Source organism: Tursiops truncatus, chromosome 6 (assembly GCF_011762595.2).
Source record: "Tursiops truncatus isolate mTurTru1 chromosome 6, mTurTru1.mat.Y, whole genome shotgun sequence".
Taxonomy (NCBI): domain Eukaryota; kingdom Metazoa; phylum Chordata; class Mammalia; order Artiodactyla; family Delphinidae; genus Tursiops; species Tursiops truncatus.
This window is the reverse complement of record NC_047039.1, coordinates 95,658,566-95,673,415: the sequence shown is the minus strand read 5'-3', so window position 1 is coordinate 95,673,415 and position 14,850 is coordinate 95,658,566. Positions and strand designations below refer to the sequence as shown.

At 46.4% G+C, this 14,850-nt stretch overlaps 1 protein-coding gene across 5 annotated transcripts in view; it reads right to left on the bottom strand.

Moving 5' to 3' along the window:
- ZNF618 (zinc finger protein 618) overlaps positions 1-14,850 on the bottom strand; it is a 184,918-nt gene that overhangs the window by 144,269 nt on the left and 25,799 nt on the right. Inside the window, exon 1 of one of the 5 annotated variants that reach the window (XM_073806454.1) lies at positions 1,094-7,613. The exons of the other annotated variants lie outside the window; for them this stretch is intronic. The gene's annotated coding sequence lies outside the window, so the exon portion shown is untranslated. Of the gene's footprint in view, positions 1-1,093; positions 7,614-14,850 lie in introns of those variants that run through there. 5 annotated transcript variants of the gene reach the window in all.

The window sequence follows — 14,850 nt, the reverse complement described above, 5'->3', positions numbered from 1 at the left end:
ACAAAGGGAACCCTGAATAGAGTATATTCCAGATCTTGACGGCCTGGCTACTCGAGGGCTCTAGGAAATAAGAGAAGCTCCTGGAACCTGGCAGGACTCTGGGATCCTAGAATAAACATGGACTTCAGTTTAAGAAAACCCAACTTAAGGGAGTTAGTCACCACCTTGCTAAAGGCTGGTTTATCCAATTTTCAGAAAGGATGTTCTCATGACAAAAAGAACCACCTCAAAAAGCCACTCTCGGGCTTCCCTGGTGGCGCAGTGGTTGACAGTCCGCCTGCCGATGCAGGGGACGCGGGTTCGTGCCCCGGTCTGGGAAGATCCCACGTGCCGCGGAGCGGCTGGGCCCGTGAGCCATGGCCGCTGAGCCTGCGCGTCCGGAGCCTGTGCTCCACAATGGGAGAGGCCACAACAGTGAGAGGCCCGCGTACCACAAAAAAAAAAAAAAAAAAAGCCACTCTCTCTAGGGTAGTATTTAAGTCTTCATGTCTATTCAGGTCATTAAACAAAAGGTGTGCTTGGAGAGGGAAAGAGTGGCCTGGTTGAGGGAGGCTGGGTAAACAAAATTAATCTCCTTTCTTTACTGCAGGACTTTTCAGAGACTTTAAAGGTCCAATGGTTGCTTTGTATCTCTAAGATTGCATATGCTCCATTCGCAAGTGTATCTGGCCCTGAACTCATCCTCCTCCTTATTCCTCCTCTCCCTATGGGCCACCCATGCAGCATACTGCCTGAGTCGCCTTTCAGAGATGTTAGGGGAACAAACCTAAACTTCTAGGATTCGGAGAGGAAGGGACTTGCCAAAGATCCACAAGGTTAATTTAAGACAGAGGCTTCCCTCGAACCCAGGACCACAGCCACCCTCAAGACCAGCACTGCCTAGCCTACTGGTTTGGCTGAACAAGATCTGATCTGACAGAAGACAAGACAGTAACCCCAGAGCCCATGCACCAGGGAGCAATTCTTGCTGAATTCCCAGCCTGCTCATAGCACAAACTGCCGAAAAAGTATCAACCAACAGGTAGGACCAGAGCTGCAGGATCTTGTTTCTAAGAGGTCTATCTGAGCCGTCAGCCAACCATGACTTACATACCTCTAGGGACGGGGATGTCACTCCCTCTCCTCGGTTCCTCACATCTGGATACTAACTAGAGAAAAAGAACATTTCGGTGTTTTCTTTCCCGTGAATGCAATGTTGCACGTTGTAGGGTTTGGCCAGGGGATGCAGCTGTATTTTAAATTCGTCTGCAGAGGAAAGCAGTCAGCCACGGGGACTTTGAGGCACGGCAGCCCTGAATTCAAATCTCAACTCCACCAGGTACTCGTGGGTAGGTCGCTCGGAGTCCTGTGAGCCTCCATTTCCTCACCTGTAAGAGCCTGCGGAGGGGGTGCTGAATGAGAACCTGCGAGCAGCCCCTGACCGGCACAAGGGTTAGGGGTTAGGTGAAGTCCACTCTCTCACTCTCTCTCCAGAGCCTGCACCTCCCCTTTGGGTCACTGTCCCCACAGCCTCCCCTAGAAACTGCCCAGATGAGCCTGATGAGAAGGAAGGGCAGAGACGGGGCAGCGCATCTGTAGCAACAGCTGCCTCTGACCAAAGGGACTGGAAAATCCTCATAACTCTGGTGCCGACAGGGTGTTCGAGAGCCAGTCCATCACTCAACTGTGCAGATAGGGAAACCAAAGCTCAGGGGGGTGGGACCGGCCTCAGCACACACAGTAGGTTGGCGGGGGTACCAGACAGGGCGTCCGCACCCACAGCAGGGAGGAAGCTACAGCATCCCCAAACCCTCATCACGTTCCACTGATTTTTTAATCGACTTTAATAATTTACTGACACCAGTGGAGCTTATGAAGTAGTTTAATTGAATTAATTAGGCAGTCATGACTTACTCCTGAGTTCCCCCTTTGGCTCCGGGGAGGCTGTACCAGCCGCCTGTTTAACCCCTCGCATCCTAGAGGGGCTGTCACTCACTCTCGTTTAAAATGTATCACCACAGTCTCCGCCGGTTTCTTTCCTAAACTAGTTCTTACCCTGGTCCCACCTGTATCCCAACACTAAGCTCACATCTGCACCCAGCATCTGCCTGCCCTGAGTGGCTGAAACACTTCGATGGAGGAGATCCCCTCACGTGGATGAATGCCGCGTTCTCCTGCAGGTTCCCCAGGCAGCAGGGGCAGCAAAGCATGGGGATCCGTGACCCAGCGTGGAAACCACCGACTGGCCGGGCCCAGGCAATGGTCACCCATCACCCACTCTTCCCAACTCGTAGGCCTCAACTTCCCTCACCACCCAGGGGAGGCTGGTTGATGCTACTTGGAGTGTGGTCCACATCCAAGCACCATCAGCACCACCTGGAAGCTTGTTAGGACGCAAGACTCTCGGGCACCACCCTCACCCACTGAATCAGAACCTCCGGGGGTGAGGCCCAGGGAGCTGCATTTGAACAAGCCCCCCTGGTGATGCTCACACACACTAAAGATGGAGAAGCGGTCTGGGCAATCACTAAGACTCCTTCTAGATGACAAAGTCTGGGAAACAATCCAAAACACGAAAACCAATTCACTTATAAGATATTCTTCACAGCATTATTTACAATAGGGGAAGACCGGAAATAGCAAAATATCCCCCAAACAGGGCACTGCTGGGTAAACTAGGATACAGCCACTTCATGGAACACCCTACAGCCAAAACCGCAGGGTTTACAATAAAACTGGGAAAGGCTAATCTTATAAGCTGAGCTTTTTCCTTCTAAGCAGGAGAGAAATTGTATCTATTGCACCCATTGGTTAAAAAAGAAAACAAAAAAACAGAAGGTCAAAACGTCAAAGGTGTAAGCATCCGGTAGGGACCTAGAGGTGATTTTCTTTCTTCCTCAAACTTTTCTGTGTTTTCCAATTTTTTCAACTAAGAACATTTGCTACTTTTTATAATGAAGTAAAACAAACTTTGTTTTAAACAAAACCGAAAGATTCTGGGAGAAGATGCTGCTTAGAAAGCAGGAAGTTCTGCACTAATTTGGAATTCACTCAGCATCGGGCTTCCTATCTCTCCCACTGGACCGTGAGCTCCCTGGTGGCTGGGACAGGAGGGAGGGAGGGAGCGAGGGAGGGACGGACGGACGGACGGATGGATGGAGAAAAGTGATTTCAGATGAACAGCCCTATGAAACTGACTTTTCCCTTGACGCATAATCGGATGAGTTATTTAAGTAAAAACGTAATGGCGAGAGAGGAAACAGCCCTGAAGATCCGGACTCGAGAGAAAGGAAAATTCATCCAGTGTCCACGAAGATGTCCTGCCCAGCACCTCACGCACTCATGCTTTCTCCTGGACACACCTGGCTGGCAGAGACACGCTCATTAGGCGAGTAATAAGTCACTGTTTCCAGGAACTTCCAAGCTCGACGGCAAGTCCTCCCAGCTGGCTCACGGTAAGTGGACGCGGCAGGAATCAATAATTACAAAGTGCAGAGCAGGAGCCAGGTGAGCAAATACCAGGCGTGGATTAGAAGCTGGCCGGGCAGCATGCTCCCCCACTTAGAGGCCAGGACGGGGACTCACCTCGCACCAACTCTCTCTCTGTGGTCTGGGAAGCCATCGCACCAACTGCCCTGGCAGCAGCGACAGCGTACACCTGGCGCGGAGGTGAGAAACCATGGGTGTGTCCAGGAGAGCCGTCTAATGTGGCAGGGACAAGGGGCAGCATGGAGGGTCATAAGGATAGGCTGGGCCGTAAGTACCAGGGGCGGGGAAAGGGGTGCATCCCTCTTCCAAGCACCACCGACTAGGAGAGGCTGGATGAGGAGGGGTAGAAAAGGAACCTTCCCACTGTGCTGAACTGCTGCTCATTTCTGAGCAAGCCCAGGCTTTGGGGCCAGGAAGCCCCAGGGAGGAAAGCACGTCACCGTCCTCATTCTCCTCTCCCCCAACCAGAGCGGGCAAGCACACAGCACCATGAGGCACTGTGGGGTGGCCAAATGTTCTGAAACCTCAGGAGAAAAACCTCAATCAGCAGCCGACTAGGGGACCAGGAGTGGAGTGGTCATCCTGAACCACCCGACCCTTCCCTTCCTCCGCAGATTTTCTCCTGTGGTTTAACAGTGCCCCTCCTGGAACCAGGGGGACAGGGACATACAGAGTCTCTGGCCCTTGAACTCCAAGCAAGAGCCAACAAGCTCTCTACATCCCAGAAGAACCTGGGCTGCAAGCAATCCCTGCCCAGGACGAGCCTTAGTCTCCCTCTAGCATCACACGATAGCGATACGTGCAAGGACCATCACGTCCAAATGAGGCATCTCAGGCTCAATGAGGGAGAGTGTCCTTGCTCGGCTCACACAGCAGTGGAGGGGCAAAAGCTGCACCTCAAACCCCAGACTCCTACCCCACCTCAGCAACGGCGTGGGCACTACAGGATCCACTGGCTTAGGGGATAAATGGTGATCAACCCAGGGGCTTGCTGGGTACCGTGAAGTCTTATGGAATTGGACCAGAAAGAACCCAAACACAGTAATGAGCTCCCTGTCCCTACAGGGGTTCAAGCAGAGGCTGGGGAGATGATCTCTTCGTAGGAATGATGCTTTAGAGACTGAAGGACAAGACCTGGGTTTTTTGGGGGGGAAGGAGGAGAATGACTTTGACATTCCATCCTTATTGTGATATGTTATGGTTCTTCCACAGTGAGGTAGACCGGTGTCTACCGGTACAAGTGATGAGTCTGTGCCATGGTCCTCCAACTGGGTTCCTCTCCTCCAGCCTGCTTCAGGGGCCAACCAGGAGGTGGTCAGGCCAGGACCTGTCTCGTCAGGGCCGACTTCCCCACCAGGCAAAGGAGTCACAGTGCTTGGGCCCACAAAAGTGCTTTAATTTCTTTAAAATCAAAATAAAGAAACGGAATTTTTAGGTCAGAGAAAATATTTACCAGATAATATTAATACACTCATCTTTATAGCAATGCAGTCATAAAATGTAATTTTTAATATTTTTATGAAGGAAGGAGCCCACAAAGGCAAGAGTATCTGGGGCCCACGAAAGTCATAACATGGCCCTCCCTCCCCAATTAAAAAAAATTGCTTTTACCTATTTAATAGATCGAGCTCCTCTGCAAGACTTCCTTTGTGAAAGGGTTCTTTGGCTAAAGAGATTTTTGAAAGCTTGAAGTAAGTCAATGTAATATTTTACTCAACCAAGTGTTAGGGTCTTAACTTATGAACCAATGAAATGTGGTGTCATGTTAATCACTCAGCTTTCCCAAGCCAAAGGCTCCAGCACGTCTGTGCCTCCCAGGTCTTGGGACCAATCCTGATGTGCCACTGGCTTTAGGCGTCAGCGTTTCTTACTAAGAATGTAGACTCACTGTGCGCTATCCGCTCTTTTCATGTCATTTCCAATGGATGTCTTGAGACTCAGAAGGTACTAGATGGAAAACAATAATGCTGATCTCTTCTAAAATGGATTCCTCACTTCAGACTCACTCCCAAGCCCCAACAGTGATACCTCCTTACTCTGAAAGGAGCAGTTCAGATCTGAACAAGGGCAATCCCTCAAATTGGATAAACGAGGTGAATAGTTCCATCAGGAGAAAGGAGAATCCAAGAAAAACCTAAGGCAGGGGAAACTCAGCCAATTCAAAGACAGTCATCTACCAGAGGACCTCAACCCGCAGTGTGTGACGGCACTGCCCGGGTGGGGAGTTTGTTAAAATCTCTGATTGTTCACCGCCCCTGCCCCCCGAGATTCAGAAACAGCAGGGGGAAGCTGAATTCGCCAGCTGCTTTGGCAAAGGAGGTCTCAGACCATCCTTGGAAAAGTGCTCATTTACTAATGATGAAAGAGAGAGTTTGGGGGAGTCCCCAGCCTGTTGGGCCCTTGTTTCCTGGTGCCAATTACGGGGTAAGGCTCTCTCGACATGCAACCTCCCCCCCACACACACACACAATTCCTCTGCTCTCCCAGCTTTACCTTCCCCAGGAGCACCTCACCCCCACCCTGGGGCTGAAGAACAGGGGCTCCAGCACTGAAAAGTCGAGGCCTGACACCTCCCCGCATCTGTTCAATGCCTGGGCAAGAGTTGACTCCGCCAAGAGAGAGTGATAGCCAGGAAGCCTCACTTGTCCCAGGTGGTGAGAGAGAACAACTGACGGTTAGAACCTGGGAGGGGGGAACGCTATTGTCAAACCAAGGCCAGACAAGAGATGTTGCTCAGCAGGTGGCAAGGAGACCAAGGGAGCACCATGGATGACGGAGCTTCAAGGGCCAGAGGGATGCGGTTCACACTTTTGTTTCTGCCTATTTGGCATTCTTTCTTCCAATAAAGAACCATCTTGTCCTTTCAGGAACCCACAATCCCAGTCCCCAACTCCAAGAGGACCAAATGACCCACGTCCATCCAATCAGAACAGCACACCCTCCTGCACTGTGATTGGCTCACGGATAAGCCTGTGACCCAAGCTGGGCCAATAGGAGCCTTTCTTGGGACTTTGGTTGAAACCCTTGGGAAACAGGTTCTCTCTTTCCAGCGGGACTACTCCACTGGGGTGAGAAATAAGCCTGGAGACACTACAGCCATTTCTGCCACCACTTGGGGAAGGCCTGCATAAAGAATAAGTCAACAAAAGGAAACAAGAGCTGAATGGAAAGCAACACATTTCTGATAACCCCACCTAAGTTACCCGAGTCCAGCCCTGGACTTCACCTCACCTAAGCTACCTGAGTCCAGCCCTGACGTACCTCCGTAGGTACGTCAACAAATGTCGCTTTTCGCATAAGCAAGTTTTAGATGAATTTCTATCACTTGCAGCCTAAAGGGTCTTGACTAAAATGGATAGTCTGTTGTATGAGCCGGCAGATTAGGTTTAAAGGTAGAAAGAATCCTCACTTTCCTGGAAATTAGCTGTGTGACCTTGGACAAGTCATGACACCTCTCGCAGTTTCCATTTCATCCCAAGCTCCCAAGGTTGTGGTGGAGATTTAAATTATATCACAATGACTACATGAAGCAATTGGGACATTATTTAGCATTTGCAGGTGCTCAACAGATGTCAGGAAAGAAAGTAGCAGCCTAAAAGAAGATCCCCCAAGGCATCCCCATTTGTTAAGGAAATTATATTAGTCCTACAATGCCCAGCTGAAGGACAGCACGGCAGAGCAAAATGGCCACCAGGGACTCAAGTCGAAAGAGAAACAGCTAAGAGAAGCCCTTTATTTATTTTTTTAATTTATTTATTTTTTTGAGATGAAAAACAAGTTGTTTTAATGTTTTGGCGCTCTCAATATCGACGGTCCTGATATAATTATGAGGTCATTGTGAAGTTCAAATGAGTTAATACACACAAAGCACATACAACAGTATGTGATATATAATAAATGCTCAATAAATTTTGGTTATTACTATCACCATTAGTTCCAGATAGAAGTAGTGCTTATTACACGGAAAAGAGAGGCAGAAAAAAATCCACTGAGATATGCAACTACCTATTTTTTCTTTCATTTTTCTATCCTTTCTACATTTATATACTCCTTGGACACCACTTTAATTATTGCAGTGAAAGTATTATTTATTTATTTTTTAAAACATCTTTATTGGAGTATAATTGCTTTACAATGGTGTGTTAGTTTCTGCTGTATAACCAAGTGAATCAGCTATATGTACACACATATCCCCATATCCCCTCCCTCTTGCGTCTCCCTCCCACCTTCCGTATCCCACCCCTCTAGGTGGTCACAAATCACCGAGCTGATCTCCCTGTGTGATGCAGCTGCTTCCCACTAGCTATCTATTCTACATTTGGTAGTGTATGTATGTCAATGCTACTCTCTCACTGCGTCCCAGCTTACCCTTCCCCCTCCCCGTGTCCTCAAGTCCATTCTCTACGTCTGCGTCTTTATTCTTGTCCTGCCCCTAGGTTCTTCAGATTTTTTTTTTTTTTTTTTAGATTCCACATATATGTGTTATCATACGGTATTTGTTTTTCTCTTTCTGACTTACTTCACTCTGTATGACAGACTCTAGGTCCATCTACCTCGCTACAAATAACTCAATTTTGTTTCTTTTTATGGCTGAGTAATATTCCATTGTATATATGCACCACATGGAGAAGCCCTTTCTTAAGAACTGTAAACCCTGGCATGTTCCCAGCACTTTACAGAGCTCAAAGCAGTTTCATATCATCATCTGTCCCCACAACCTCTGCTATTAGAATGAGACTCTCAAAGTATAAAGTGGCACAGCCTTTACAAGGGCTAATTTGGTAATATTGTTAAAATGCACAGTCTCTGAGCCCCCGATGCCTCTTCCAGGAGTACCCTCATAAATACAAAATAACATTGACATGAGAAGCGCTGGTGGCTTCTAGTCATGAGGAGTAAGAGGGACCAGATTTACTACCCACCTTAAACAACTAAGAAACCGGACAAAACACTTGAAACAATTATTTCTAGACACTGGGCAACAGGCTTACAGAGCAGCAACCGGTAAGAGAGGAAAAGCAAACATGCTGGTCCTACAGTTGTCCCAGCTAACTGCCTGGAGAATTTCTAAGCTGCAGTGCAGGGAGGAAGAGCGCAAGCAGAGTTCAAGAGTTCCCCCCCGCCCCCGCCCGCCACCAAGTTGAGCAGACAGTTTAAAATGGGGGAGGGCCAAGGAAGCTAGAGAGGGTAGAGAGTCAGAGCAGATAGAGCTGCCCAATGAGCTCCAATTCTCCAGCTGTTTTAGTGCTGATCAGCACGTGCATATAAGGAAACTGTCTAAGCCTGGAACAAGAACCAGAGAGAACCTAGCAGAACAATTCTCAGAGCTCACACAGGGCTGAGAATAGTTCATATTCCCACCAGCCAAAGTGGGCAAATCTCCTAGTACACAAAGGCATCAGGGAGGGTACTCAGAAAGGTATGGCCTCAATAGTGGGGAAAAATTAGCACTAGACCAGGAATCAGAACACCTTTTCTATGAAGGTCCAGAAAGTCAATATTTCAGGCTTTGTGGGTCATCGCAGAATGAAAGCAACCACAGACAATACATAAACCAATGAGCACAGTTGTGTTCCAATGAAATTTTATTTACAAAAACAGGCCAGATTTGCCCCATGGACTATACAGTCTGCCAAACTCTGCTCTAGAGACAGCTCTGGTCCCACACAACAATTTAACTGCTGTGGTAGGCAGAATAGTGGCCTCCCAAAGATGTCCACATCCTAACCCCCAGAACCTGTGAATTTCTGAGGATACATGCAAAGGAAATTGAGCTTGCTAATCAGATGAACATGAGATGGAGAGATTATCCTGGATGGATTCTAGATGGATAATCCTGGATGGATTATCTGTGTGGGCCCAATGAAGAGTCCTTCTAAACAGAAAAGGGAAGCAGAAGAGATGGCAGCATAAGAAGGACTCTGTCCAACATTTCCGGCTTTGAAGATGGAGAAATGGAGCCACAGGCCAAGAAATGCAGGTAGCCTCTAGAAGATGGAAAAGGAAACAGTTTCACTCTTAGAGCTTCCAGAAGGAACACAGCCCTGCCAACACCTTGATTTTAGCCCAGTGAAAGCCATCTTGGACTTCTGATCCCTAGAACTATAAGATAATAAGTCTCTGTGGCTTTCAGCCACTAAAATTGTGATAATTTGTTACAGCAGCAATAGTAAACTAATACAGAAACAATAACAGAATAAAGTACAAAATATTTAAAGGAATGCTAACACATCCAGCACTTAACAATGTAAAAGTCATAATATCTGTCAATCAAAAATTACTAGGCATGAAAGAAGCAGAAAAATCAATTCATAGGAAGAGACCCAGAAATAACAGAGATACAGACTTTAAGGACATTAAGGTGGCTATCATAAACGTACTCCATAAATTCAAGAAGGTAGGGAAAAACATGAGCATGTTAGAGAGACAAGGGCAATATTTTAAAAGAAGCAAATCAAACTTCTAGAGACGAAGAATACAGCGCCTGGCATGAAGAACAGATTAGATACTAAAGAAGAAAAAGCCTGACAAACTTGAAGACACAACCATAGAAACTAATACTAATAAAACACAGAGAGAAAAAAGATAGGCAGAAATAAACAGGGCATCCACATGCTGTGGGACTTCGAAAGGCCTAATACATATGCAATTGAAGTCCCTAAAAAAGTGAGAGGCAGGAGTGAGGAGAGAAAAAATATCTTTAGAAATAATGGCCCGAAGTTTCCAATTTGATACAGACTACTATAAACCTACAGAACTCAGAAATTCAGAAGAAGAAACACAAAGGAAACTACGCTCAGGTATATCACAATCGAAGTGCCTAAAACCAAAGATAAAGAGAACTTCTAAAAAGTAGTCAGAAAATTTTAAAGATATAACATACAGAGGAATGAAGATAAGAATTACAGCCAACCTCTCATCAGAAACGATTAAAACAGAAGGCAGTAGAACAACATCTTTAAGGTACTGAAAAAAGAAAAGAAAAGAAAAGTCTGTCAACTGGAATTCAATACCTAGCAAAAGTAGCTTTCAAAAATAAAGATGTACAAAAGCTAAAGGAATTCATCACCAGCAGACTAACGCCAAAAGAAGCGCTGGTTCTGTCATTATACAGCCAGAAAACTGGCTATACCCAAAATGCCCATCAGAAGGGGACTAGTTACATAAACTATGGCAGAATCTTAAAATGAAATACGGAGCACTGATAAAAACTGAAGCAGATCTGCTGGGGCCAACACGGAATGGCCTTACGACATCCTATTAAGCGAGAAAAGTTAAACTGTAAAACATTATGTAAGGTTCACATTTGTGCCTGTAAATATGGAAGACCTAACATAAGCTATTCCACTGTCACCGTGCTTAACTCCTAGAAATGGGGCTTAGGAGGTTGGGGAGCAATGTGAAGGGGCCCTTTACATTTTTAGTCTTTCTTCTACTTATTTCTGTGTCATCTAAATTGTTTTCAAAGAACACATATTCATACGATTTCCGTTAAAAATTTTAAAAACAGAAGTCCTTAGCTGGGATATAGAGCAAGCCCAATAGACAGTCAACTTCTTAACTGGCCAACTGCTGTTCTGATTTACTCAATTCAGGGCATGGAAACATCCACTCCTTTTGCTTCCTTCAAATGCTCTCCATTTCATTCTATACTAAATTCCACTCCTGGGTACACATCATAACAAAGGTCTTACGGAGATCCACGTGGGAGCATGCATAAGGAGGCTGGCTGCAGCTTTATCTGGGGTCGGGGGGAGTTAAGGCAACCTGGTTGTCCATCAGTGAGAGGTGGATGGGTAAAATGTGGCAGCTGCACCCACCGGCTAGAAGTAACGTGACTGTTTTCAAACACTCAGAGCTGAGGGACAAAAGTGAGAGACAGAATGAGATCCAGATACTAAGGCATTGATGTCAACTTTTGAAACATGCGCACGAAACAACAGCACACGTTTTGTAAGAATCTATATAAACCCCCCAAAAAAGCATGTTAAATACACAAAGTGAATGGCTTAGAGATAGGGGAGAAGCAGAAGGGGGAAATAAGGATAAAAAGAAATAACAAACAAAGCAAGAAAGGGCTGTAATGAGCCGAAAATGATCATGCACCCTAAACTGAGTATATAATTAACTTCACCTGCTGCTCATGAGCTTAAAAAGGAGGGCAGGGCTTCCCTGGTGGCGCAGTGGTTGAGAGTCCGCCTGCCGATGCAGGGGACGCGGGTTCGTGCCCCGGTCCGGGAAGATCCCACGTGCCGCGGAGCGGCTGCGCCCGTGAGCCATGGCCGCTGAGTCTGCGCGTCCGGAGCCTGTGCTCCGCAACGGGAGAGGCCACAACAGTGAGAGGCCCGCGTACCGCAAAAAAAAAAAAAAAAGGAGGGCATAAAAACAGGTAACATTTGAATGCTCGTTGTGTGCCCGTGCTTTATATGTATTAACTCATTTAATTTTCACAATTAACTTTCATGGGGTTTTCTGATCTCCAGTTTATAAAGAGGAAACTGAGACCCAGAGAGGTGCAGCAACTTGCCCAAGGTCACACAGGGAGGAAGTAACTGGCAAGACTTGAATCCAGGCTGGCTGGCCAGCCCTGGAATCTGTGCTCTTCACCCCCACCTAGGCAGCTGACTCTACCTACCCTGCTTACAATGAGGAAATGGAAGCTCTGCCTTTCCTTCTCAGTACCACAGGAAGTTAGAATTAGAGCCTATATTACACCTCTTATATTATAAGACCTCTTATCCGAATGCAAAAAACAGACCCCAAAAGGCATGCTAGGAGGCACCTGGAGGCCAAGAAAACCCAAGCCAATGTCCCTCCCTCTGTGGCACACTTAGTCCCGCTGCTTCCAGACTAGATAGAAACAAAACAAAAATGGTTGGAAAAACAGTAACTTGGAACAAAAGACATGAAGGGTTAGGCACCAAGGGAGCGACAAGAGAGAGGACAAAACCTGCTTCCAGGCTTGTGACCCAGCCCCAAAGACAACAAGAAAGCCTGGGGTTCAGCCACTACAAGGCGGCGTTTATGAGCAAGAAGACCCTGTGAGGACCCTGCACCTTGGCTGGGCCTGCCTCTCAGCTGGGATGGGGACTCCAGCCAGGGAACAAGGGGCTTTGCTGGGCCTGGTTTCCTCACGTCCCGGAAAAGCCCATGAGGCCCTGGCACGGGTGCTGATGTATCAGCTAATATCTCATTCAAGTTGTCAGCGTTCTGTTAGAGCCAATTCAGTGGGTAATTAAGGAAAAAGTTGGGACCAGATGGGAAAGCAGATGCTAGCTCAGCCGCAAGTACAGTTCCCTGCAACTGTCTGGAAAAGCGCTGGGCTGGCTAAGCCCAGGAGAGTAGGGCTGAAGCGACAGCAGCCCAGAGGGGAGTGGGAGAAAGGAGGTGCCCATTTTAAAGATAAAGAAACTGAGGTCCAGAGAGGCAAGAAGACTTGGGGGCTGCTGGAAGGATGAAAGAGAATGAGAATAAAAGGAAAAGCAGAAGCTTGGAATAAAGGGGGTGATCTCCCCTGTGGCAGAACTGGACACAAGGCAGGACCCCCCCCCAAGCAGAACAAAGGACCTCTAGAAACAGCGAGAAAGGACGGTGCTGTTCCAGCCTCAGCTCCGTCACTTCCTTGCTGCCTCACCTCAGGTAAGTCACTTTTCCCTTCTGTGCCTCAGTTTACTCATCTGTAAGATGGAGGAAAGGACCCCTGTGCAGCCCACTCAAAGGAACGATGAAGTTAATTACAGTGCCTAAGTGTTGGGGATAGGAGCCAGAATGCCTGGGTTTGGCTCCTGGCCTCCCTGCTCACCAAATGTGTGACTAATTTCACTTGGCCTCAATTTCTCCACCTGTAAAATGGGAGGAACAGTACATACCTCACAGGTATGTTGTGAGGATCCAATGAGTTAATAAGACTTAGTACAGTGCAAGACACAGTGTAAGTGCTCAAATGACAGCCCCTACTACAGCAAGTACGGAGCCAATAAAAAAGGACCACTGTTACGTTCATGGAGCCAGCTAGAAAAACACTGACGTTTCAGTGTTAAGTGAAAAAAGCAGGATATAAAATTGTATGCACTATGATGACAGTTATATTACACAACAGAAAAAAAGTACATCTAGAAAAAAGACAAACTTAATGAAGAGAACCGCTAATCATGATTACAAAGTGATAAAACAATCATGGATTTATTTGCCTTTAATTCTCTATATTTCAAGTTTTTAATATATGAATAACTGCTTTTATAACAAAAAGGGGAGTTAAATACAGTGAGTTTTAAATGTTGGGGAAATGGCTGGGCTTTTTCATTGGGTTCCTAAGTTATAACAGTAGCTGGGGCTTTTTCATTGGGTTCCTAAGTTGTAACACTAGCAGGACAGAATAAAAACAAAAACCAAAGGCAGTGGTTACCTAACCTGACACTGAACCCCAAACCTGCAAAAAGATGAAAGAGCAGAGTCCTGTAAGGCAGGGGACACAGGGACCACCAACACCCCACAGACCGACCACAGGAATATAAAAACAGGAGGTGCTATTTATATAAATTTTACATCTAGACCAGGTGAACTAGTCTAACATGAAGACAATCAGAACAGCGGTTGCCTCTGGGAGAGGAGGTGGCAACTGACAAAGGACACAAGGAGAGCTTCCAAGAGGCAGAAAGGTTCCATAGTGCAGTAGGGATATGAGTTACACAGGTATATCCATTTATCAAAACCTTCAGCTACAACTGTCCATTTTACTTATGCAAGTTCTTCTTGAAACAGCTCTAATAATTTAATAACCACCACCATCATCGACCGGGGAGAGCAGGTGGAGGTATAGGTGATGAAAGACTAGCAACATACTGATGACTGTTGAAGCTGGACAATGGAACATGAAGGGTCATTATACAACCTTGTTTACTCTGCATACTTTTGAAACTTTCCATAATCATTTTTTTAAATAGGAGGAAAACAGTATGCTAGTTTTCTCAAAAAGTTAAACATGGAATTACTATATGATCCAGCAATACCACTTCTGGGTATATACCCAAAAGAACTGAAAGCAGAATCTCGAAGAGATAATAGTATACTCATGTTCACTGAAGCATTATTCATGATAGCCAAAATGTGGAAGCGACCCAAGTGTCCACTGACAGATAAACAGATAAAATGTGGTATATACACACAATGGGAGATTATTCAGCCTTAAAAAGGAAGGAAATTCTGACACATGCTACTATGTGAATGAACTTGGAGAACATTATGCTAAGTAAAATAAGCCAGTCACAAAACGACAAATACTGTATGATTCCTTTCATATGAGATACTTAGTCAAATTCATAGACAGACATAGAATGGGGGTCGCCAGGGGCCAGGGGAAGTGGGTCATGGGGAGTTGTTTAA